The 27,745-nt window shown below is 42.8% G+C and overlaps 1 protein-coding gene and 1 pseudogene across 19 annotated transcripts in view; one reads left to right on the top strand and one right to left on the bottom strand.

Annotated features, from left to right (window-relative positions):
• The window catches only part of ANK2 (ankyrin 2), a 411,206-nt gene that overhangs the window by 264,825 nt on the left and 118,636 nt on the right, over positions 1-27,745 (bottom strand). The window lies entirely within an intron of this gene.
• Positions 16,710-16,829, top strand: LOC136656681 (5S ribosomal RNA; annotated as a pseudogene).

The following is a 27,745-nucleotide window of genomic DNA, read 5'->3' as shown; positions in this document are numbered from 1 at the left end:
TATCATTACATGACTGGGGCAGGAGAAAATGATGAGAATGAAATAAAAACACACACCGCTTCTTTTGGCTAAAAAAATTCTGCTAAAATAAAATAAAACCATGTAATTCTGGATCATTCTTCATCTGCTGACACTGTACAACCTATACCTATCTAGTACATCAAGAGGATGACAGACCTGGAATGGACACAGGTAATGCATCATACAAGTACTTTAGAGAATAAGAAGCATTGCAGCATACCGTATTCCCAAAGTATCTTTAAACACCACACATGCACATAAATTTCCAAGGAATATTTCAACATGCATAAATTACTACAAGTGCTGCATCTAGAATGCAAAATTTCAAAGTTAGTATATATTTGCTCAAATTTACTTAATGAGCATTTAAAAAATAATAATTTAAAAGTTTTTTTTACAGAATCCACTAATCAGAATCAGAATCTTTTACAGACATCCACTAAAATTGAGTGTTGGGAGAGTTAGGACAGACAAAAGAAAATATTTCTTTACTCAGCGCGTGGTTGGTCTGTGGAACTCCTTGCCACAGGATGTGGTGATGGCATCTGGCCTGGATGCCTTTAAAAGAGACTGGACAAATTTCTGGAGCAAAAAGCCATCACGGGTTACAAGCCATGATGTGTATGCGCAACCTCCTGATTTTAGAAATGGGCTGTGTCAGAATGCCAGATGCAAGGGAGGGCACCAGGACGCAGGTCTCATGTTATCTGGTGTGGTCCCTGGGGCATTTGGTGGGCCGCTGTGAGATACAGGAAGTTGGACTAGATGGGCCTATGGCCTGATCCAGTGGGGCTCTTATGTTCTTAATCCAAAGCTTGGCAAATCGGCAGGAAGAATAAGGCTGTAACAGAAGAAGGAAGATGCACTCCTTACAACAACCCTATAAGGGACATAAAAATATCTTTTTATTCCCATGTGGCAGCTGAGAGGGGAGGGGCACCTAAGGGCACCTAGCAAGTTTCATGAAAAAGGGAAATTCAAACCACACACAACTCTGTTCACAGCTCACTTTCTTGGTCTATATGTAAAGCAGTATTTTAATGTTAAAGTGCTTTGCAACCTGTAGCCTCCCCCCTTCCAAAGCTTGTGCAAAAAGGGAAGTGTTGCAAACAAGTAAGGCTGACATAAAATCACCAGCCCAAGCCCACCCAGCAAATCTACTCCAAGCTGGGACTTTAACCAAAGTCTCTCATGTCTTTTCCAGTTCCACCTAATGAACCTTACTGATGCTTTCACTCTCTCTCTCTCCTCACCCCCTTCCCAAGGTAGTTTTAAAAGGAACTGACTAAAACAAGATGCAGTATAGTCTAAAGCAGCAGGAGATAGTAAAATGAAACATGAGTGACTTACAGTCACAAAAGGGTCGACTTCCCTTCCCCCAAGTATACACACATTAAAACGGGACCAAGGAGAATTGTTTGAAATAGACAGAAGCAGTTGCATGCCTACCATAGACTTCCCTGGGGGAAATGCCCCGGGCGCTGGCCACTAGGGCCCAGTGGAAGCCTCTCTGAGGCTCCCGAAGGGGGTGGAAACTGTGCTTCTGGTTTGCTGGAAGCACAGTTTATAGCGCCTGGGAACCTCACAGAGGTTTCTCCAGCGTGGGCTGCAGACGCTTGAACCTCTGGTGAATAGGGGGGGTGGATATCTGCGTGGGGGGGCAGTGACACTGCGGGGGGTGCCATCATGGAGCTTTGCCCTGGGTGTGGGGCTTCGGATAGAAAAGACCTTCTTCCTCTCCTCTCCGCAATGCAAATTTAACACAAATCTATAAACACAGAGAGCTTGTGCTTCAGGTCCAATTATTCTCATTTGCAAAATCTCAGTCTTTCCACATATAAATTTCTTAGGAAAAAAGAGGATGGGGGTTGCATATCATGACCCATTTGGACAGTCCTGCAGGAAAACTCCTAATAGCAGCAAAAGCATCAGTTTGAATATCCCTCTTCCTCCTCTGGTGGTGTCATCAGACTGTTGGAACTTGCTGCTATTGGAGCCTAAGCCAGGTTGTCAGGCAGCAGGTCACATCAGAAGGCTTTGTGCTGCCTGCAGAGCTGCTCACAGAGGGAAGAAGCCAAATGGAGGGCTTTTATGCTGTTCTCCCGAACTCCCAGACATTTGGCTGAAAAAGAGGACATGCCCGGGAAATGTTGAATGTCTAGCCACCTTGGCCTTAGGGCTGATCCAGCAATGGTCTTTTTATGTTCTTAATTATCAAATTATGCTTTACCTTCTGCGTATTGTTAATGATGGTGGCAAAACTTGTTACCAAAAAGGGCTGTTATGTTTTAAGGGGAATTATTTATTTACCCTACTGGCTCCAGCTCTGTTCCCAGATACAGATAGCAGCTGACAACGGCAACATCAAGGGGATGTATGATGGTATCAAGCAGGCCCTAGGTCCAACACAGAAGAAAATTGCCCCTCTGAAGTCTGCAGCAGGCGAGGTCATCCAGGATCGGGCGCAGCAGCTGGAACGCTGGGTGCAGCACTACTCTGAGCTATATTCCAGAGAAAATGTAGTCACCAAAGAAACGCTGAACAACACTGAAGTGTTGGAGGAGCTTGACAGTGAACCAACCCTAGAAGAACTTCATGTGGCCCTGGACTCCCTTGCCTTTGGCAAGGCACCTGGAAAAGACAGCATCCCTGCTGAAGTCCTAAAGTGCTGCAAAGAGATCATCGTCACTGAGCTGCATGAAATCCTCTGTCTCTGCTGGAGAGAAGGTGGAGTACCTCAAGACATGAGGGATGCAAACATCATCATGCTGTACAAGAACAAAGGTGACAGGGGTGACTGCAACAACTACCGTGGCATCTCTCTCCTTAGCGTTGTAGGAAAGTTGTTTGCCTGAGTTGCACTAAAGAGGCTCCAGGTACTTGCAGAGAGCGTCTATCCAGAATCGCAGTGCGGATTCTGAGCCAACAGGTCCGCCACTGATATGGTATTCTCCCTTAGACAACTGCAGGAGAAATGCAGGGAACAACGACAGCCACTCTTTATAGCCTTCATAGATCTCACGAAGGCTTTCGACCTGGTCAGCAGGGACAGCCTCTTCAAGATTCTCCCCAAGATCAGATGTCCACCCAGGCTCCTCAGCATCATCAGATCCTTCCACAAGGACATGAAGGGCACTGTTATCTTCGATGGCTCCACATCAGACCCCTTTGACATCCAAAGTGGCGTGAAGCAGGGCTGTGTTCTTGCACCAACCTTGTTTGGGATTTTCTTCACTGTCATGCTGAAGCAGGCCTTTGGAACTGCAACAGAAGGCATCTATCTCCGGACCAGATCTGACGGAAAGCCCTTCAACCTCTCCAGACTGAGAGCAAAGTCCAAAGTCCAGCTGAAATGTCTGCGTGACTTCCTCTTTGCCGACGATGCAGATGTCACTGCCCACTCTGCCAAAGATCTCCAGCAGCTCATGGATCGTTTTAGCAAGGCCTGCCAAGATTTTGGACTGACGATCAGCTTAAAGAAAACACAGGTCATGGTTCAGGATGTGGACTCACCTCCCTGCATTACAATCTCTGAGCATGAACTGGAGGTTGTCCATGACTTTGTGTACCTTGGCTCAACGATCTCCGACACTCTTTCTCTCGATACCGAGCTAAACAAACGCGTCGGTAAAGCAGCTACCACGTTTTCCAGACTCACAAAGAGAGTCTGGTCCAACAAGAAGCTGACGGAACATACCAAGATCCAGGTCTACAGAGCTTGCATCCTGAGTACACTGCTGTACTGCAGCGAGTCATGGACTCTCCGCTCATAACAGGAGAGGAAACTGAATGCTTTCCACATGCGCTGCCTCCAACGCATTCTCGGCATCACCTGGCAGGACAAAGTTCCTAACAACACAGTCCTGGAACGTGCTGGAATCCCTAGCATGTATGCACTGCTGAAACAGAGACGCCTGCGTTGGCTCGGTCATATTGTGAGAATGGATGATGACCGGATCCCAAAGGATCTCCTCTATGGAGAACTCGTGCAAGGAAAGCGCCCTACAGGTAGACCACAGCTGTGATACAAGGACATCTGCAAGAGGGATCTGAAGGCCTTAGGAATGGACCTCAACAGGTGGGAAACCCTGGCCTCTGAGCGGCCTGCTTGGAGGCAGGCTGTGCAGCATGGCCTTTCCCAGTTTGAAGAGACACTTGGCCAACAGTCTGAGGCAAAGAGGCAAAGAAGGAAGGCCCATAGCCAGGGAGACAGACCAGGGACAGACTGCACTTGCTCCTGGTGTGGAAGGGATTGGCCTTTTCAGCCACACTAGACGCTGTGCCAGAACCACCTTTCAGAGCGCGATACCATAGTCTTTCAAGACTGAAGGTTGCCAATATAATATAATTTATTTACCCTTTTGGAAACCTCAGGATCGCAGGCTGGATAACAAAACAGCATAAAGCAGAGAAAATCCCTTGTTTAGCTTAAAGAGGAGACTGGGAGAAAGATAACATTCAATCAAATATTATATTTTTATTACAAAACACACAAAGGTAAACATAATACATTTCTTGGTTCTAGTACTTGAAAAATGTACCTAGCTTTTATGGTGGTTGCATGTGCTATGTATTTGGTGCATCCGAGAAGGAATCAGAAACGGATAGGTTGTAGGGAAGGATTTTAGGGGTCCCTTAATCTGCTAAACCCAGTTTGCTAACTAAAGATGGGGGAAAGAAGGGAGGAATAGATGGGGAAGAAGGGAAAGAGTTTCAGAAATGCAGGATAGTTACCTGTCCTGGGGAGCAGTTGGGGAGGGGAGGACCTTTGCCTTGGAGGGGGGCAGCCAGAGAGAGAGCCATGTGCTCGGAGCTTTCTCTTAAAGCAGGGGTGTCCAAAGTTTTTGACTGAAGGGCCACATCATCTCTCTGATACTGTGTCGGGGGCCGGGGGGGGAAGAATTAATTTACATTTAAAATTTGAATAAATTTGCATAAGTTTACATAAATGAATATATTAAAGATGAACTTATATGAAGGGATGAAGGTCTTGCAATCGCTCAAGGCCTATAAAAGGCCTTGCACGAAGCAAGGCTGACCTTTCCTGAGAGGTGAAACAGTCCTGAGAGCAAACACGCTGAGAGCGGTTGTGTCGGGCAAGTGCAGGCTGCAACAAATCTCTGGAGGGCCAGAGGCTCATTGGAGACTGGGGGCTCCCTGATGGCCACATTGAGAAGCCTCGAGGGCTGCATGTGGCCCCAGGGCCGGGGTTTGGGCACCCCTGTCTTAAAGGGTAGTGGCTGACCTAGAATGACCCGGATGTATCCCAGAGCTGTGCACATGCTCAGTACACACACTGGAACACGTGGAGCATGCAAGAAAAACATGATGAACAGGAAGTCAGCTTATCAGCAAAGGCTGACCCTGGGGGAGGGGGGGTAGCTTGCTTCCTGTTGCTACTGGACTTTGGAGTCAGGGTGTAGCTTAATGGCTGTGATTTAGTTAACAATAGGAGATATTTAAGCAACGATTTAGGTGGAGGCTAGGTAAGGTGTTTGCATATGCAGTGATTGGATCAGCAGGCACAGTGATTAGGTTAAAACAATACACATTTTTAGGGGACATTTAGGAGAATAGGAGACATTTGCTTGTCCCTATAGAACTAGGTGATCTGTAGCCATGCGCTTGTGACTTGACTTGGCTGCAGCCTGTATGTTGAGGTCTTGCCTACATCCAAAATACATAACCAGATATAAAAATTACAAAAGGAAGAAGGAAAAAGGGGATTTTCACGTAACAAACTTACATTCCAAAGTAAAAATTATTCCAAAGGAAGGGCAAATTCAGGTAACCAAGAGCCAAGTGGTAGCTGAATATAGCTTACTGCATGAAAACATGTGGCAATATGATTATGACCAGCCCTTCATCATACTGTTTAGCCCAATGTTTCTAGCATGTTGGGCGGGGGGTGTTGATTATGTTAACAATAAAAAGTGTGGCCTTCCTCAGTGGATCTCTTGCAATCAATTATGCTTCTCAAACTACATTGCTGCAGTGGGTCATGCTCTCTTGGCAGATAACTCAGCACCACACGTACCTATACAAGGATGTCTCTCTCTCTGTACACTTTAAAATAAAAGAAATTTAAAAAATTTTAGGCAACAGGATACATTAGCTAATGCAATCTACCTTAATTCACATAAGTAGACTGGATAATATGATGCTGAAAAGAATTATAATTCATCTTTATCATGAAGCAGATAAGGTATTGTCAGTGTTAGTAAGACAACGTATAGTAAGTATTAACTGTATTGCTTGCAAAATGGTTCAGAATTACATGCATTATGCAATGTATGAAGAATGTTCACGGGGTGAAAATTCATTTAGATACGCTGCAGAAAATCACATACTACTCAGCTGACATTCAGATGCAGATGAAAACAACAAACATGATGGAATGCTTGTATTGCATTTGGAAATGAAATACCTTGCAGGGTTTGCAATGTTAAAACAAGATCCATAAACTGAACGCATCACTATCCACTATATCATATGGGATAATTGTTTGACATCTATTGAAGAGGTAACTGTACTTGAATTTACATGGGTGCAATATAACAACCTTATAACATCAAACATTCCCATCTATTTAGAAATAAAAAGGAATGCACTTCTTAGTCACATGCTGTGTGATGATTGCTATAGTAACCAGACACCTGGTGCGGATACTTCCTGGCTAAAACAGTACTCCTGAAAGTGCTCTTGATTCCACCCTCCATTCCTGTTTTGTTTCTTTCTACTTCTGAAGGAAGAGATAGTTTCTCTTTGCTTGGGGTAATAAATGTTATCAGATGCAAAACCTAAATTGGTTATTTTGCTCAAGTATCTAACAAGAAAAGTGCGGAATTGGGTCTCTGAGATGTAATGTTTGTGGTAATCTGATTTACATAAGCTATGAGAACACTACATCCTATGCTAATACAGATGGGGTCTTGGTATTCACCAGGAATCTGTTCTCGGATCCTTCACTGATACAGAAAATTGCAGATAATCAAATTCAAAATTTTCTGCCCCTTTCGAAGGAAAGCCCCTCCAGAGTGCTTTCTGAAGCCCACAGGGGCGGCGAGCATCAGCCTGCTGCCTCTGCAGGCTTCAGAATGGCCCAGGGAGGAGAAAAAAGGCCACTTATGGTTCCCAAGAAAAAACGGAAGTGATTTTTTTGCCATATAAGGCACTCTGCGGCCCAAGGAAGCCCCTGAAGGGCTTCCGTTTTGAACCAGATCCATGGATGAAAAATCCACAGATAAACTTCACCTCTAGTACTTCAGTGGTGTCCAGGTGTCCCTTTACAGTGAGAGTCCTTGAATGCCCAGGCATCCTGACACCCAATCCTGATCTGTTTGGCAATTGCAGACCTGGCCGCAATGCTGCCGGGGGGGGGGGTGGAGGCACAGGTTCACAAAATGCCCCCCCCCACATGCAAAATGGCACTTCCGGTTTTCGTGGAAGCGCCACTTTATAGCATTTTGAAGGCCTCAGAAAGCCTTCTGGAGGAGAGGCCATGGCAGGGAGGCCACAGCACTCTTCCTGGTCCTTAAAAGGCCTTCTAAACAAAAGGCCTCAAAAACAAGCCCCCCCTCGCTAAAAAAAAGGCAGCAGGGGAAGGGACGTGGCACTGCAGCCCCTTGGGGTGCCACCCAGGGCATTTGTCCCCCCTGATCCTCCCCCAGGTACGGCAGTGCTGCTTGGCTCACTATCTAACCCCAAGGCAGATACCACAGACCCAAAACTGAGCAGACTTGTAAAAACTGCATGAAAAGACTTTATAAGGCTCCAAACACCCAGGGCTGCTTCCAAGGCAACAGGGATGTTACATGCTAACAACTCAATAATGTAATGCTCTTATGGAGTATGTGTAACGGCAAACAACCCTTTAACATCTGTGCCAGGGTTGAGGTTAAGCATGATGAAGTTCTTGACCTTGAAAGAGAGAGACGAACTCTTCAGAAGGCTGTCCTTCTGAAGGAGAAGGATAAGATTTTCAGCTCCCTTTCCTCATAAACATGATCTGAGATCAACATCTTGCAAAAGCCGTGTCAGAAAAACAACTCCAGGTATGCTCATAAGCCACCTTCATGGATAATGGGGCTAACAGCCTTACACTCAAAATAAGTAACATAATTATACTGTACATCTGTCCCTTTTCCATTCATCTCAGTGATAACAGTTTTGAATGGGTCTCTCATATTCAGAATTATATTATTGGTTTATATTTTAAATTATATTTTGCTTTAATTTGCTACTTGGCAAATGTTGAGGAGGCTCTCTGCGCATGCTACATAATAGCAAGCACTTTGCAACATCACATCAAAAGGGAATGAACTCCTTGGAAACCCATGAGTTAATTCTCCACTTCAGCTGAACTGCAAAATGCTGCAGGACTGTGTGACAAACAGGAAGGAGAACTTAAAAAGAAAAAAGATCTCATCAGGGCTCAAGCTTTCTCAGAAGTCAGTTTCTGAGAAAGAGTCCTTTGCTTTGAGAGTCCTTTTATTTAACGTGGTAGGTAGTGGGGAGGAAAATGCACTTTGCACTCAATCAGAGGTCTTCTCATTTTTTATTACTTTATCCAAAAGTGCAGAAAACTTGAGACTTATGCCTGACTCAATTAAGAACATAAGAAAGCTCTGACTGACAAGCAAAAAGGTATATCAAATCCAGAATTCTATTTCCAACAGTGCATAACCAGGTATTCTGGGAAACTGCTGCCGCTCCAGAAACTGGTATTCAGAGGTACACAGCCTTGAACATGGAGGTTTCACATAGCCACCATAGCTGTCAGTGACAGATCTCCACCTCATTCATTTGTCTAATCTTTTTTTAAAGAAACCTGGACTAGTGCTCATTATCATAAGAACATGCATTACATCCATGAAACCCCCTTTAAATGGGACTGTTGGGATATGAAGAGCTGCTGTAACAGAATCCATAAGTAATATACAGTACTTGGCAAATCAGTCCTAGATCTTCATTTGCCTCAATTTAAATCCTTCAAAAATACGAAATAACATTAATATAATATTTTTCTTGGGAATATTTGAAAATGCTAATAAATGCTTAGCAATTGAAGAGATTACTTAAAGCAGAATGTGCAATCCATATATGAAACAAACAGATGGAAAGACTCCCAGTTGTGAAGCAGTTGTGTGCTGCACTAAAGCTGTGCTAACTTTATCCAGTGGTTGCTATGCCCACAGACAGTACATATGTCTCTTTCCCACAGCACAGAGTTGCTTTTCCACGGATGAAATTCAGAGCAACTGAATGCTTTACTCATCTCAATTCCAACAAGGCTAACTATGTTCCTCCATCAATTTTAGGCTCCTGGCATTGCAGCAGCACAAGGTCCTTTATGGTGGTGTGAAAACTGGGTGCATTTCCAGGCCACTGCCAAATGGGCTGCGGCACAGAGTGTGCAGCAGTGTGGACTGCAGAAGTCTCTGTTGGTACTGGTTAAGTTTACGGCAGAGGCATGTTGTGGGAAGGGAGGGGTAGGGCAGGGGAATTTCAGGGAGGATTGGGGGAGGTATTTCCCAGCCCTGTGGAGATACCAGGTAGATATTCCTACCTACATCAGCTCTGCTGTTGGAATATTGCATTTATGGCATTGGGGCTCTGTCTATTGTCTGAAGGGGAGATCAGGATATAGTATATGTCAGCTCGGCCTCATCCGCCCCACAACCCTCTGGTGTCATGCCCCAATCTCCTTCCTGTTTTGGTCTGTTGCGAGCTGGAGAAGACGTTCACGCAGCTAGCTGCTATCAGGTTGCTCTGCTTGCCTATCTCCGAAGGTCGGAGTGCACACTCCCGGCGACAAAGACGACACAAGGCAGAAGTCCTCCACCAAATGCCTCTTTACTATGTACAATATTTACAACAGCAACAGTCCAAACTGTACAAATGGTACACGAATCACTGATCACACTGACGTAGCCTTCGGCACAAAATCCACTCTGCATCTCCCACAACCCAGCTTGCTCCTGCTAGAATATATATGAGTGACAGCCAATCAGAGAGCAGTAAAATCTGCAGAGTCACTCTGACTTGGCATGTGCTGCCACACACACACACACACACACACACACACACACACACAGGGAATGTCACCTGGTATGGATCACCAGATATTTCATCTTCCTTTTGCTCCCAGGATGCTGTGCTGGCTTAGTCAGGCCAAGGCTTCAGGCCTGCTACTATTCAGCCAGTAAATTACCTAGCAGTCCCAGGGATGAACCCTTAACATGGTCCCTTTACCACTGCAGTTGCACTGCTATCCAATTTATGCCTGAGCTATCTCATCAAACTTATATACCAGCTGTGCTGTCATTACTCAGGTTTACACGGAGATACACTGGCATATCTCAAGGATAGGATTGGGCTCTAGTTCCATTAATTTTAATTAGGCCCAGTTATGAATAACTTTGGGTGCAAACCTAACCCAGCACTGACATAAGGGCAATGCAGTTTCGAGGTAAGGGAACAAACATTCCCTTACTTTGAGGAGGCCTCCGTGAGTGACACCCAACTGCAGGATGCAGCACACGTCCTGCTATGGCGCTGCAATGCCATGTCCTGCTATGGCAGTGCTGGAAAGCACTGACATAAGGGGTTAGGATTGCACCCTTTTGACTATAACCTGCTGTTTTTAACACTGATATTGTAAGCAAGTGAGCAAGTTTCAAGAGGTGCAGCAGTAGGGGACTTTACTTGGCCATTGATACCAATAGGTACCATACTATTCTGACTCCTGAAACCAAGGCTGCTTGTAAGTAATTCTTTTTACTTCCTGGTCCCATGTAAGAATGTGTAAACTGAAAATATCTCATTCCAAATAATGAGATAGTTTTTCTTGATTGGATAGAAGCCTTTTCTGTCCTCAGAAAACATATCAACAGGGAACTCTACCTAAAAATTAGTTACTAAAGTAACGGAGAACAACTAAACCCCATTGCAAGTTTAGCACAGACAATACGACTAAAGGGAAAGAATGATATGTTCTTGGACACTGCAGGACATTCTGAATGCTCTCTTCACTAACAAAAGCTCTTTTTATTAGGAAATGGGGTAAAAAAAGCCTTTTATTCTTCTGACTTTGATGGAATCACAGCAGGGCAAGGGCACTGTGAAAACAAGCATTTGCTACCCTGGTCAAATAGCTGTGAACTCTGAGTTCCTAGAAGTGTTTTATCTGCATTCACAATTATTAAATGGTGTTATGGAGCCTTCTAATAAAGGCTCATTTGAGAAAAAGAAAGAAAAGCAAAGGTCGTGTTAAAAGCGATTTGGGATTCCTCTTCCAGTGAATGGCTACCAGGGTGGGCAATCTGTCTAGCACTCACATACTTATTTGAAATATATAATGAAAGAGAATACAATATGTATATTTTCTTTGTGCACATGTAAGTTGCATTTAAGATGCACAAATGCATCTACACTAGGCATGAAGCTGGCACTGAAAACACAGCAAGCCGCCAAAATAAGCCCCATATGCACACTATGGCTATGGAACAGCAAAGCTTCTTATGCACAGGGAGAACATCAAACTGTGGAGAGGCCCGGGGGGCAAACTCCCTACTCCAGGAAGTTTGGCTCGCCCTGTCTTCAGTGATCTTTCATCACTGAAGGTCTTTCATCAGGTCAAGACCTATCTGTTCTGCCAGGCTTTAATCTAGCTAGCTTAATTCTGCTACTGCACAACATAGTTTAGATTACCCTGTATTTGTTGTGATATTTTTTATTTAATGACTCATATTGTGATTTTATGTGTGTTGTTTATTCTGTGATGCGTAAGGTACTAAGGATATGTGCCTCATGAGCTGGGACTTCCAGCAGCTAGCCTCCCATGCCAGTCCACCCAAATCCAGGCACTTCGGCAAGTCAGGCTGATTGAAGCATGCGAACATTTAGTCTGCAAAGATGAGTTTAGTACTATCAGCTGACCTTCTAGGCAGATTATGGTCACCAACTCCACAACTCAATGAGAACACATCAGGTCTTATGAGACCAAATCAGCCATTAATTCTGACTAACTTGTTGCATTCAATAGCTATCCAGACGTGCCACACCCTGCCTCCTTCAATCAATCATCAGCCTTTCTACAACCATGAATTCTTGCTCCAGCCCTCTGCTTCAATTATTTTGTCCCTTTTCAGCATGGCTTCTGATCTGGATTCATGATTAAAACAGCTCAGATCACCTTAATGCAAACTTACTGGGGTCAAAATGCCCCTGCAGCCGCTTCTACCCAGCTCAGCCAGGTGCCATCTTGGACCTCGCAAAATCCAAGATTGTGGTACAGAAATCTTGTGAGACTGAAGATGGCAACACCCAAATATCCAAGGTGGCAGTGCCTAGGAGAACAGGTAGGAGGGAGTACTAGGAGCTGTGGGGGGACAACCTGGTTAGTGTGCCACTATGCCCTAAGGTACTGTGACACACACTTTGGGAACTCCTGCTTTAATGGATTATTTACATTGGGAGAGACATGGGGAGTGTGGTTCTGCTTGGACTGCTCCATGGCTTTCAAGTATCATGGTATCATTCTAAACTACCTGACTGCAGTCCTTCTCCAGAAGATGGTGTTGGTGGACTCCTACTTGACATAATGGCCACTCATTTAAATTTTCAGAAGACAATGCTTGGGATCTAAGTTAACAACCTCCATCTTTGCCCGTTTAAATTCTGAAAAAAAATATGAGGCCACAACACATGGAAACCATTTGCTTGAATGCTTTAACAGCCCCCAGGCAAGTGGTGAAACTGCAACTCATTGTTTCCTGGAATTCCTTTTAGGGTAGAAATAGAGTAACATTTATCATGTGACAAATTCCAAAAGCATAGCTTCTGCAAAAAATCCAACAAAGAATCCTACAGTACCTTAATGACTAACAGATGTATTATGGCACAAGCTTTTGTGGGCCAGAATCCACTTGGTCAAAAGTATGACATGGCAATCTTTCTCCAATGAGCTTCTGGCCCTCCAGAGACTTGCTGGAGCCTCACTGGCCCAGCGCAACTGCTCTCAGCGTAAGTGCAACTCTTCGACTTCTTGCGTGAGTTGTGGGATCAAGACTTCCTCCACTGCTTGCCGTTTCACGTCTGCAAGGCAGGCCTTGCTTTGTGCATGACCTTTTATAGGCCTTGACCTATTGCAAGACCTTCATTCATTCATATAAGTTCCATCTCTAATATATTTATTTATGTAAATTTATTCAAATTTGAAATGTAAATTAATTCCTTTTTTCCCCAGGCCCACAACACAGAGTCAGATAGATGATGTGACCCTCCTGCCAAAGAGTTTGGACACCCCTGCTCTAACTTGATATATATTATCTGCCAACAATCCTCTTCTGCCATTACATAAGCTCAATGGGTTAATACAAGAGGTTTAAAAGACAAATCAGATATCAAACCGATGATGATCGGAAACTAGTGGAGAAACATTTCAGTCTCCTGGGACATTCTGCAGCAGAACTTAAAGTCGATATACTCGAGAAAAGGATTTCAAAGGGAGACTTCAAAATGATGCCATCAGATTGCAGTTCCTTAGCAAATTTGACATTGTGAAACTTGGTCTCAACAGAGCCTAGAAGTTTAAGGACCCAATCCTATCCAATTTTCCTGTGTTAGTGCAGCTGTGCCAATAGGGTTTGTATTGCATCCTGTGATGGGAAGGCAGAGGTCTCCTTAAAGTAGGGAAATATTTGTTCCCTTCCCTTGGGGCTGCAGTGCGGCTACACCAGAGTTAGAAAATTGGATAGGATTGAACCCTTAGAGCAGCAGAGAGGAAAGCGGAGACATGGGGGGAGGCCGGGAGGAGGCATGACAGGGAGGGGGAGGCGGGCGGAGGGCGGGGAGGAGGCATGACAGGGAGGCGGGAGGCGGGCAGAGTGCGGGGAGGAGGCATGACAGGAAGGGAGGGAGGTGGGACCAGTGGAGCGATGCTCCACCGAATCCAAAACCTCCATGTCAGTATCGGCGCCTGACACAGAGGTTTTCTCCATTGCTGGGCTACTCCCTTTACCCAGAAGAAGGGGACGAAACTCCTCTTCTTCTGGAGGAGCCGTCCATGGCTGCCTTGGGTGTGCAGGATGCTTCGGCAGCCCTTTTTGGTGCTGCCGTAGCTGCGCGCCCAGGCTGCTCAGGATTGGGCTCTTAGTCCACTACAGAAAGTCATGGTTCATATTATTATTATTAACAGTATTTATATACCGCTTTTCAACAAAAAGTTCACATATTCATATTATTATGATGAATATGAAAGTAATGGTTCATATTCAAATTGCTATGTTTATCACCGCCTGTTGAGCGCTTTGAAGGCTCCTGCACCTTCACCACCTCACTTGTTAATATAAATGAACAGTTAGTGAACAAACCAAAATGTTTCTCAAGATTACTAGTCAGTCCACAAGATACCAAGTTTAGTGGAGACTTGCTTCAGTACATACTTGGCTTGTGTTTTCTGTTTAGCTTCTCACACTGAACAATTGTTTGAGTGTTTCCCCTTCAAAGGCTACAGAAAACCCCCCTGGAGTTTCACAGAACTGGGTATTCATTATGCAAAGCTTAGGATATTCCTTGCTTTTATAGTTAAAGAGAGAAGGAAAATTCTGATCCCAAACCTCCACTGCCTTGTGGATACATCCAGTTATGGAAAAGGCTTCAGGAGTCAACCTTGAGGCAAAATCCGGAGCCAGAGTCGCCGAGGCAGTTCATGGCTGAACACAGTCACGTTCTGGCAACTCCTGCAACGCCACTGGAACCAACCGCATTGGCCTCTGCCTTTCCAATGGACCATTTCAGCGACGTGGAGAGGGGGGATTTGCTGCATGGGTAACAGTCTATCCTCCATATCTACTTTACCCAGGCTTTGCGCGCTGAAGAGGACACTCTGTTCCAGAACCACCACTCAGAGCGCGATACCATAGTCTTCCAAGACTGAAGGATGCCAACAACATATAGTTAAAGGTATTGCCTGTGGCTTAAGAGTTCTGGTCTTTCATGTTAAAAGTCAGAATGATTCACAGCATAAGTATAGAAGAGATACAAACACAGTCATCACAGTGACAATCTGAATGTCACATAAGGTTTTGATGGATAGTTTCAACATGTCATTCACATTAATCCCACAGACAGAGCAAATATAGAACAAAAATCTTTAAAAAAGAAGGGAGACGAGAGAGAAAGATTGACAAACAGGTACAGTACTGAGTTCTGGACAGGAAGTCTTAAATGACAATGAAGGTGCAGGTAAGGTAAAGCTAAGGCAGCTTAAGTCTTTGCTGAGCCTTGATAAAGAACTTTTAATGGTGGGTGATGACATGACTTCAGAGAGGAGAGGAGGCTATTTCAATCAGACATGGCGAGAACAGCAGAATGGAGACAGGAGCCATATTTAGACAAAGCCGTATAAATAGAAATTTGTATTTCCTAGTTGCATTATAGTTAAACAATGCTCTTATAATCTTGTTTTCTCTTACTCACTTTTGAAGTCTGTAACACATGCGTGTTAGATTGTAGAGTTTGATGTTCTTAAAGAGATTTTTTTGAAGGTAAGTTAATGTCCAAACTTCCCCATCCCCAATGTCTGAAGCAGACTGGTTGAACATGTTTCTTGCATGCAGAATGTTCCAGGTTCAGTTGCTTGGCTGAAACCCTGGAGACCTGCTGACAGTCGGTAGAGAAGATACAAATGGTCTCACTCAACATTAGCAGTTTCCTATGTTATCAGACTGTCTCTGTTCCACATAGACAATATCTTGGGCTTGTGGTTGAATAGGCAGTCCAAATGAGCTTTCATAAAGCAACTTTTGCTTACTAAATCAGCTCATTCAGAAGCTGCATTCAGATAAATGTTCCACATGTGGACGTTTGTTTCACACAATTCACCCATTTTTGTCCTGCCCACAGGTGTACACATTTGGTCCCTGTTCTGAATATGCAACATTAGGCATAAATGGCTTAATTGCGCTCATAGATGTCAGAAGAAAGCAATGAGTTGCATAAATGGCAAAACAGCCTTGCTGACCTTTGTGATATAAGTTAGAGCCATTAGGCAGTCAATCCATCATTCACTCTCCAGGCACTTAGAAAGGCTTCACTCGGAGCCAGCAACCTCTCCCTTCACCCAGAACAATGTATGTGATTATCTTTCTTTCACATGCTCAGAGGGAAGGAAGGGGTTGCTTGCCTTGGAGTGAAGCTGTTCTAAGTGCCTGGGGAGAGAATGATTGATGGAATGTCAGCCGGCTGCCCTTTCTTGCATTAACGAAGCTATTATTAAATGACGTTTTTTCTTTAATTTAAAGGGTCTTTCTCATCAAACTGTGAGTGAAAAATCCGTGGATAATTGGGTTATACCTATAGATGCTGTGGTGACAAACACTTCTTGAAATGAATGTGCATCACCACCTTTAGAAAATACAGTACTGACTCTCAATGAATCATAATTTTCATCCTATTTTTTAATGTTAAAGAGCACAGCACTCTTTTCTCTGACTGGGGTATTTGTTTATGCCCAGTACAATGGTGGGGGAATGACAGACAGTGCAGACTGGTGGCTCAAGGCAAGCTCTTCTTGTAGACAACACTTCCTACATGGGCATTGCCCCTTCTCAGTCAGCTTGGTGCTGCTTGGCTAGAAGGCTGAGACATAAAAGATTAAACGTTACTACATGCTTTTGTGAACTAGCAGCAGCAACTGTTACCCTGCAGATGCCTGATCTCATCTGAACTTGGAAGCTAAGCAGGGTCAGGCCTGGTTAGTACTTAGATGGGAGACCACCTGGGAATACTGGGTGCTGTAGGCTTATACCATAGTCTTTCGAGACTGAAGGTTGCCAACCAACCAGTTCACAAAACTGCTCACTAAAAGTTTTATCCAGTACCTAGACGTAGTGGCACAAGTGTTCAGAGTGACATCCTGTTTGGCCTGATGGAACTGTTGAAGCCTCCAATCAACTGGCGACAGAGTAGGGCAAGCAGAGGTCTTTGACACCTGGGCATCAAGTTGGGACCATAAATGGAGGGAGGGGGAGAGTATACACAGACTCTCTGAAAATTTAGTTTCCCTAAAGGGCCTCAGAGGTTTGGGCACACAATCTATGACAGTTGGAATATAGGCTGTGCCCCCAAGTTGGTGGCTACAGATCAGTGTTTCTCAACCAGTGCTACTTGAGGTGGTGTCCGGTGGTACTCATGGGACTTCCAGACCATTGCCATCTGGCAGTGAAATCAGCAATGCAATGCAACAAGCACTGGTAGGTGGCTTGGCTCAGTGGGCAGAACTCCTGTTTGCACTGCCATCCAGAAGTAACTGGCCTCCCCATCTGGAAGTAACTGGTGATGACATTATGGCACAGCAGGGGACAAACACTGAGAAATGCTGCTATAGACAGCATGAACATGCTTATTTGTTGTGCTAGGTCTCCTGTACTCCCCCAGGTTACCTAGTAGATGGGGAGGGTTTTATTTGTATCACCAGTCACAGAGTCTTTGCCTACTCTACAGGAGGTGTACAGGAGGTGTACAGAAACAGGAGCAAATGAAGTCAACAACCGATTTGTACCCAGTTCTGAGTGAATATCCTATTCTTTGTTCCCCATTATTTTTCCCTATTGTGGGCACAATCAGTACACATTGTCAAATGTCGCTGAAATAAAGATGTTTACTGAAGAATTTCAGCATTCTGCAATAAATTAGAGACATTGTTACTATAGAAATAAAATATGATCTCATAATCTTAGCAACCTGACAAAACTCTCCAACTCCTAAAGTCTGAAGTTTATTTCAAACAGAATAAACCTACATTCTCATGTCTCAATATACAGATACTTGGTTTCGAACACAATATGGCATGTTCATGAACCAAAGTAGATCATTCACAGAAGTAAAAGATTCTCTTATTCATTTCAATATTACACTAACAACAATTATTTGCGTGTACTGTGTGCCTTTCCATCAACTTCCTGTTCCTACCAGTGTGTATTTTGGACTTTTCTAGGCAATCTATGCCCTCTATAAAATAACACTGATTTGCAGTGCTATATTCATGCATAAAATCGAGTGTTGGGGGGGGGGGAGGCCTCTTGCTACCTGTGAATTTTTATATAAACTGGAACACATCAGTGATAAAAGGGCAGTAGCTACAAGGAAGCTGCATACAATCTCATTGTATTCTCAAATATTTCCTGCAGATGATATATGAATTGTTTTATTTCTTGATGACTTTAAAGGCACATCAGAAGAAATATACAGTAATTTCCCCTCTACAACAATTTGTATCCACTGGCTCAAGAACTCTCCCCTAAAATGATGCTGTTTAGGTGATCTACTAACCTGTTTCATCTGAAATGTCTAAATGTCTTCCCAGGTAATACCCACAAGTCCTACTTTTTTTTTTTTAGCATGTGTATAAATTGCACGGAGAATGTTACCAAGTTTTCCATGATTGCTGAAACACATTTTACAGCCTGGGTGATAATAAGAATCATTATAACCGTCACTGTAACACCATATTAATATTCATTTTTATGGATATAACCAAGAAGCAGTCGCTGCCTCCCCAACCCTCTGAAGGCCTAGTGAAGGCCTCAAAGGTCCGAAAAAACCACTTACAGTTCCATGGTTTCTAAGGCATTAAAATGTCACTTGATCTAGATCTAGAACTAAACACCCCTGATCTAGATCGTAAGCCCCTTGGGAAAGGTTCTGTTGTCTCATTCTGTGTAAAATGCCACGTACATACATAATAATAATTACTGCAGATATTATTGTTAAAATGTTAAAAAGATGTAACGGCATAAAATATTTTGATCCCTTTAGAATTACTATTGTTGGATTTTTTAAGAAGTCAATGCTTGGCAGAATTCTGATTTTAGAATATTAATCTTTGGGAGAAAAGACACAAACGAGAAATGACAAGATATGAAGTTTTATTTTCATTCTGGTTTAAAAAACTATTTAAAGCTTCTTGATTACAATGAATTATTATGCCTCAAGTTTGTAATTTCTCCATCTTTTTTCATACTGCATGGAGGAATTTTTATAAAAGCCTACTGGGATATGTCCTACATTATGTCTAAAAGTAGAAAAAGATAAATTTAGTTGCTTGGTTTCTAAAGCAATGCTGCAATTGTGGCAAAAATATGAAGTAAATTAAATATTTACTATTCTAAATAAAAGTTCCCTAAACACAATGTTTGCATTTATCTCCTCAGGTCCCATGGCTTAAGATATATTTGGATCAATGTGATGTTCTCAGATAAGGTTAGGATCAAATCGAGTTGCCAGTACTACTTTTATCAGATGTAAGTATACAAGGATATAAAGGAAATATAAAAAGGATATCAAAGAAAAATGATGTAAAGAAATATAAAGTAGTTGTCCACTGAATTAGTTTAAGATGCTGACCAAAATATTTCAATTAATTTTAAATTAATTAATTTAGGGTGACCATCTAACATTTGTTTGTAAATACGATGAACACATTGGCTCATTTCAGATGTCACGTTCCTGACACTTCAAATCATGTGGGCTCCCTCCCTTCCATTCTCATGCGTCTCTTCCTCCTACCCCACCTTATGATTTAAAATAACCATACTTTGCCATTATACAAACTGGGTAATTGTGGTTAATGCTAATCAGGATTACTTTCAAAACATGGTATGCAAGCTCCTTTCAAACTATAGTTTAAAATCACAATTTAGATGCAATTTCTTATTAATGCTGAGTATAGCTTGCCTCATTGCAGAAGCACAAATTGATGCTGGAAAAAGAAGAGAGAAGAGTGAGCATGCAAGCCAGTGGCACACTTCTAATTAGCAAACTATGGCTTGGAAGACTGGGAATGTGATGCCTGAATTGAGCCAGTAAGATATGCAAGAAGGTAAAAGGTTATCTGGTGCCATTTGCCATTGTCAGAATTTTTTTTTTAATTGATGTTTAATTTTTAAAGTATACATTCCACTTATATTTACATAATCATCAACAATCTTTTTCCCCCTTTTTTCCTCCCCCCATGAACAGCGACCATTAACATTAAGTATTTATATCTGCAGCCATAAGCACACCTTTTGGATTTTATCCATTATATCAGTATTGCCCCCCCCCCTTCCCTTACCCATCTTATATATCTCAACCATTTCTTTTTTATCTCGGTTTTCTTATCTTCCCATGTCTTATCCTGTTTCGGTATTGATACTATGTCTGACTGTATCCATTCATATAAATACCAATTCCATTTTTCCACAGTCTGCCATTGTCAGAATTGCTTACATTTCTGGCTGTCGGGACGGGACGTCTATAAAACACTTGAAGATGAAAATGTGTATAACCTGTACACCAGGGGTGTCCAAAGTTTTTGGCAGGAGGGCCACATCCTCTCTCTGACACTGTGGCCAGGGGAAAAAAAGAATTAATTTACATTTCAAATTTGAATAAATTTACATAAGCTTACAAAAATGAATATATTGAAGATGAACTTATATGAATGAATGAAGGTCTTGCAATAGCTCCAGGCCTATAAAAGGCCTTGCACAAAGCAAGGCTGACCTTTCCTTTGCTGCCGCTACTACAACACAGAGGTGAAACAACAAGCAGTGGAGGGAGCCCTCAGCTGCCAGAGTGGCTGCTGTCGCCCCGCCCTCTTCCAAGCATGCTCGGCTTGCAGTCCTTAACCCTTGCTGATCCTTGTCTGGTTGGTTCCTAGTTCCCAGCCTGGGATCTATTCTCATCAAAGTGAAATCTCTCTTTTCAACCCCTCCCTCTTCCACTCCCCCTTTTTGATCTCCAAAACTTCTGGCTTTCCTCCCCCTCCAGGTTGTTTCCATGCAGTTGGCAAAGGGGGAGGGGAGAGACAAGCACACACTTTACTTGGCCAGGAGCAGAAAAAGGGTACTGTTTTTAAAGTGATTTATTAATCTTGTTGTTTGACTGAAGAGGAGAAGCTGTATTTTTAAAGTGCTGAATCTTGCTATTTGAAGGGAATACTTATCAGCCTTTGATGAAGTGATTGCCAGCCCAATCTTATTCACACTTTCCTGGGAGTAAGCCCCATTGACTCTAATGGGACTTACTTCTGAGTAGACATACATAGGCTTGAGCTGTGCATCTCCTATTATAGGAGACAAATCAGCTTCCTAACCAAACCCTTATCAGCTCTGATATATTTTCATGGTCTATTTTTGTTTTCCCCACCAGCTGCTGGAAAAATTTCATTTCATTAAATTAATAAAGGGTTCAATCCTATCCAAGGAGAATGGGAGAAATGACTAGTTGGATTGGGGTCCACAGGGGTGTGCGTGTGTAATGTGGGTCAGAATGGTTGTTCACAAAGTTCATTTGATAAAATAATTCGATTGGTATGCTTACAAAGTTTAAAAAAATGAGTCCTCCTGGACCACACAAAATCTACCTACTCCAGCATCCTGTCTCCAACAGTGATTAGCAGCTGATTATTTATAAAGCATGTATATTGCTGTGTATTAATAATACATTTTTATGATCTGCATTTAATTAATGATATGATTAATATAATTAATATTAATATAGTTAATATATAATATTTAATATTATATTATAATAAATATAATATTATAATATATTTAATATAGTTAATATTTCTGGCCACTTCCTGTTTAATGATGTCACTTCCAGCCCTCAGGAACATGATGGAGAGTCATGGCCAACAGCCACGGGGATCCAGGGAGCCACTGGCTGGAAAAGTTTGAGTACCACTGCATTAATTCCTTCACATTCAATCCTAACACTGTATGCTTATTTTATTCATTTGACACTCTGGGCCTATTTTTAAAGTTATTAAGGTACTACTCAATGTAATAATACAGCAATAATGTGTTATGCGTGCTATGGTTTAAGCAATGTTTCTCAAACTGTGGGTCAGGATGCACTAGGTGAGTTTTGAGCCAATGTCAGGTGGGTACCCATTCATTTCAATATTTTATTTTTAATATATTAGATTTGATGCTGCCATGGTATGTGACTGCATCTGGGGAACTATTACAGACCTGTTCTTTAAACAAGCTACTATGTATATTCTTTGAACAATGATATTTAATGGGACTTACTCCTGGGTAAGTGTGGGTAGGATTGCAGCCTAGGATTGTTAGAAATGTTCCTGCTTGATGATTTCACTACCAGTCATGACATCACTTCCGGTGGGTCCTGACAGATTCTCATTCTAAAAAGTGTGTCCCGGTGCTAAATGTGTGAGAGCCACTGGTTTAAAGTGAGTGCTTTTGGAACCTCTTCAGCTCCCAATGTTGAGAGACAGAGTTTCAGTTTAGGCTGGTTATAACCAGGAACATATCACTTGCTAAGGCCTGCTTGGATTCTTGCGCTTCCCCTTCTACCAAACACAGAAAATGTATTGTCAAGAACAAATTCAGCAAACAATATTAGCACAAAATATTCTTATTGATCACATCTGTATCCTATGCTTCCTGCAAGGACCACAGGATGTCATAAATGGATGGGGATAACCCACTCTATCCTCACAATAACCCTGTTTAGTAAACTAAGCTAAGAAAGAATGATTGTCCAAAGGTACCCAATGAATGTTACGGCTGAATGGGGAATTGAATTCTGCTTGCTCTCTCCAAAATCCATACTATCAGAGTACACAGGCATTCAATCTGCAGAATTTTATGTCCTATACACAGCGTCACGTTGACATAAGTTCTCTGGCATGCAATGTGTTATTCAAGTAGGTAGCTGTTGCAAGGAGTGAAAAAAGCAGACAACCATTTCCAGCAACACAGCAAACTCTTAAAAAGAAGAATAAGTTCGCAGTAGACAGAATTTTGATTAAGATCATAAAATTTATGATCATAAAATCAAAAAAGAATTGCCTGCAACAGGAGCCGATGGGTGGCACCAGATATCTCATGAACTAGGTATGCTGGGAATTAAAATGAACGCCCATTCTTGTGGTATGGTATATCACCATACACCATATAAATGGTGTATGCCTTGCTGATTTTTGTATTCTAAGCATATCTATTTGTTCCCTGTTCTACCTCTTTGCCCAGGGCAAACAAGGGCACCATAATGAAGACCAGGCTATAAAACTATACCACTGTACCAAACATGCATTCTCTATGTGTTCGTTGTATCCAGGTCATCTTCATTCTATCTCTACTGCTGTATAGTTTGTTGCAAACAGTTCATATTATTTTGAAAAGGTGTACATGTTCCATGTTCCAGCCCATGTTCCAGACAAGCATGAACCCGTGCATTTCTTTGTATATGCAGCCTGCTGTTCAGTGGAACTGTAAATACATTTAGAATAAAATTTGTCCTAAAGACCATGGATCTTGAGGTTATTTTATTATTGGTTAGCCATTTGGCCTACATTCAGAATTTAAAACAATGCAGGACAGGGAGATTGACAAAATTCAGGGCAGTATTCCTTCTCCTACCATGTCCCCAACACAATCCCTGCTCATCAAGTTCCTGAACTCCTCTAATCTCTCTTTTTTTTTAAAGTGATCATTGGAAAGGAAGGTGAAATGAGATGAAGGTAAGATTAGATTAAAAGCCAAAGGCTCTGGAGAAAGGGTACATTTTCAAACACATTGAAACAATTGCAAGGAGAGAGAGGAATGGATGATAGCAAGTACAGAATTCCAGAGAAAATGAGCAGCAAGTGAAAGAACAGAGAAGCATGGAAGAGTTGGCTAACAGAGAGAACAAACAGCTGAGTAGAAAGACAGAATATTATGGTTAGAAGATGCCTTGGAGGTCACCTAGTCCAGCTCCTTGCCCACTACAAGCAACTGCCATAGTTTTCCAGACAAGTAGCTCTGCTTGCAATCTTCCATCAATGGGGAGCCCTCTACAGGCGTCCCTCCGTATCTGTGGGGGATAGGGTTCCACCCCTGCCATGGATACGGAAACTGCAGATATGAAGGAAACCTATAAAAAGTTCAAAACTCTCCCCATTGGCAAATTACTTATGGGGGGTTTGCAGTCTTCCTGGATCTCACTACCCTGTTTCCCCGAAAATAAGACCTACCCCAAAAATAAGACCTAGTTGTGATCAGGGTCAGGGGGGGGCGGAAGGGGTCCTCGGGCGGGGGCAGGTGGACAACGTGACTGGGAACGCTGCACTCGCGTGCACGCCACCTAGAAAGTGCCTGCTGTGCTACCTTGGGCAGCAGACGCTGAGGAGGAGCTGAGGTGGGAAGCAGCAAGCGAGGCAACCCTGCCTACCGGGCTCTGAGGCTCTCCACACTTTCCAGGGAGTAAGTTCCATTAACTATAAAGGGACTGACGTCTGAGTAGATAGGCAGGCAGGCATCCTCCTGGGTGCTGAGAGGACACCCTCTTCACACCTTCCAGGGAGTAAGTCCTATTAACTAGATAGATATGGTGGCAGTGAACTTGAGGCAGCATCGAACAGTGTTCTGGGTCATGCTGCCTGTGAACCAAATACTAGGAAAGACAAAGCTGGCATGCACCAGAGAGCAACACAGCCCAATTCTACTCCAGGGCACCACCAGTGGCATATGCCCTGTTCTGGCAACAGCAGTTACAAATGTGCCATAAGACATGATGTGGCAGCCAGGGGGGAGAGGAGCTGGAGGGGAGGGCAGTGCTAGTTGATGCTGCGCCTCTGTGCCAGCGTGAGGAACAGCTGGAGCATGCTGCAGTAAGTCTCCTGCCAAGTGGCGGAAAGGTATTTTGGGACAGGGTAGGGCAGCAAGAAGGCGGAGAGGAGGCGAAACTGGGCATGCTGGAGGACAGTTTAGTCCCAGAAGGGGGCAATTCTTATCCCCCCACTCGAGCTTTGGAGCTCTATATGGCACAACTTCTAGTAGACCCATCAGGGCTGCCGAGACTCTACATAGGATAAGGGAACCAATGTTCCCTTACTCCAAAGAGACTCTGGCTGCTTCTCTGGCCGCACAGCATACAGCAGCAGCCATTCTGGCACTGCTGTACCATGCCAGCAGAGCATAGGATTGAGCTCACAGTTAGCCAGGGCTCACCAGAGGGTGTTCTTTGGTCCCGATTAGCAAGCCTGACACTGACTCAGCGGAGAGGGTGATATTATATCTTGTCTCCAGTAGAAAAGATGGAGTTGTGTGTCAACTCCCTCTAAAACTGGTTCTTTGGATATAAATATTTTAATCTTATTAAAACAAGTATAAGGAAAGGTAGAAACTATGCAGATCAGAACTGTCAGGATGTATAATTTTACCCAGCCTTCTCCTCTCTTTCCAGAGTTATTTACACAGTTCTTTGAAGGAGTGAGAGATACACACGAAATCATATTATTGCCAGAGCACATTTTCTGGTGCTACCAGCACAAGTCTTTCAAACATTCTTCTTTTGCAGGAATGCTTACTATTGATTAAGCTAGAAAAGTTCTACTTGTATTGTGCTGCCTGTGAAAATAACAAAAAACAAAATGACCAGTTGCCATATACTTCTCTTTGACAACAGTTATTATAATCCCTTTTTACAACTGGCAAATTTTGCAGATGACGTATCTCCTGCACAGATACACACCTAGACAAATGGCACATCAAATGACAAGATATGTTATGAAAAATGATCTTTTATAATCGTACCAGACTATGATTACAGGAGAAAAGGGCTGTCTTTCTATTCCTGTCGATCAACTAGTCATGCATACTTTGTATCCAGCAAGGATTCACTGTTCACAGAGAAAAACATCTGTATTTTATTTATTCTATGCTGAAATTAAGAAATTAGAGTTCTGTATGTGGGACCCATGTCTAGATATTGGGCTAGCCTTTTGTATTACACATCTGAACCCTACAATTACATTCGCTTGAACAATTTGTACCAGTAGTTAAGCAATCCAGCTCCAAACAAAGCTTTTCCAAGTTAATGTATGCAGCCTAATGTCCCCAGGGTGTCTGCCAGGGCACAAAGGACAGCCCTGAAGTGTTATGGGAAGGTCATTAAGACTGATGGATACTGTAGCTGCTGGACAGCAAAGAGGCAATCAGCATGGACATTTGATCATTGTCCAGATCTACTGGGGCCTAGACCCCAGCTGATTCAAATTAGTTTTGTAAATGTAGCAAAAATGTGACTCCAGATACAAAAGATATAAATGCCTTTCGGATTACAAAGGGAACTAGTTTTCAGAAAAGCAAAACTCATGGTATTCCTAGGAGTTCTGTTTCTACCCCGTTGCTGCTTGCGCCACTGTAGTTCCTGTATGGGGTGGTGGGTGCTTTGGCATCCGTGTATGTGTGTGTGTGTGTATGTGTGTGGTGACTGTTGCTGTGTTGCAAATCCCTAGGTGCTGCTGAGGGGGCTGTCACATAGCAGTGGCTACTCATTGGCTGTGCACCTGTGCCTGCCCCTGCTCAGTTCACCCTGGCAGTGCATCTCAGGCTGCTGACATTAAGAATGGGTGGATGCAGTGATTGGATCCCTAGACGTTGCACTGACAATGCACCAACATCACAACACATGGACAATGCAATGATGCTCTGATATCATGCTGCTACTCCATGGATGACAGGCTGTGTTGGGATTGCCATGGGTGCTGGGGGTGTTACTGGGAAGAGCAAAGGTTGGCCTCAGGCGTTTCTTCTCCCTTCCTTGTGCTGAATGGGCTTAGGACATGTCAGCTGTTGCACTGGTATTAGTGTAGGATCTAAATGGAACTGGGCGATAAAAAGCTGAAAGGATTTGAACAAAGCTGTCATAATTCTGCTCATTTATGAGAGTTGCACTGCTCTGTATGACAATTCACAATAATATGAAAAAGTGAATTACAGGCATCCTCTTGTAACCTCGGATTAACTTACCCATGGTTCTTCACACCACCCCCACCCCGCATCCATTGCCTTCATTTTTATTTTATTAGCAGGCTGTCTGCCTACATGTCGTGTTCCTCAGTTAAGCAAGAAAATGCATGCATCCACTGCTTATAAAGAAAAACAAAGATAATGGGTGCTGGGGACATTGGGGGTTAACAGTGTCTTATACTTTTTATAGGGTTCCCCCATATTGGTGGTTTCCATATCCGTGGCAGTGGTGGAATGGAACCCCTGCAGATACGGGGGATGCTTGTATTACTTTTTAAAATTATTATGGTGTAACCTCCAGTTACTTATCTATTTATATAAAATGATGCTCATTACTTTTGAGATTCTTTAAAATCTTAAGCAAAAGTGGCCACAGCAGATTAAAACCAGTTTTGAAAAGACTGCTATATTCTTAAGAAATCCACTAGACTATGGAAATGGTCTAAAATGAAAGCCAGACAAGCTTGGTGTATTTGTGGCATTAACACATGAAGCCTTGACATTAATTTCAATTTACATGATTAGAGCTGAAATGGTGACATTATTAATATCATGCAGTTTCTGCATTCTCTTCCAACCCTGAATAAATAAAACTGTCACCAGAGTATTGTTTCTAGTTGGTTGTGAATGGGTATTTAAGCTTAGCAATGAATCCTCAAAAACTGCATTTATAAAACAGAGAGGAATCTCATTAAAATGTAACCCAGTCATTGACACAGTCATTTCTACACAAGAATAGTTTTCTCACTATAACTTCCCAACTAGTAGAATGATGTAATGAATATATATCATATTACAACTACAATTTAATTTTTTCAGAACATAGTATTTTTCACCAGCTAGATATATTAGGCAATTTTATAAAGAATGTTTTAAGTATCATTTATCAAAGAAAATTAGCATTATATCTT

This window comes from Tiliqua scincoides, chromosome 6 (genome assembly GCF_035046505.1).
Source record: "Tiliqua scincoides isolate rTilSci1 chromosome 6, rTilSci1.hap2, whole genome shotgun sequence".
NCBI classification, from domain to species: Eukaryota; Metazoa; Chordata; class Lepidosauria; order Squamata; family Scincidae; genus Tiliqua; species Tiliqua scincoides.
The sequence above is the reverse complement of the archived record's forward strand: the minus strand, read 5'-3'. Positions and strand labels throughout refer to the sequence as shown.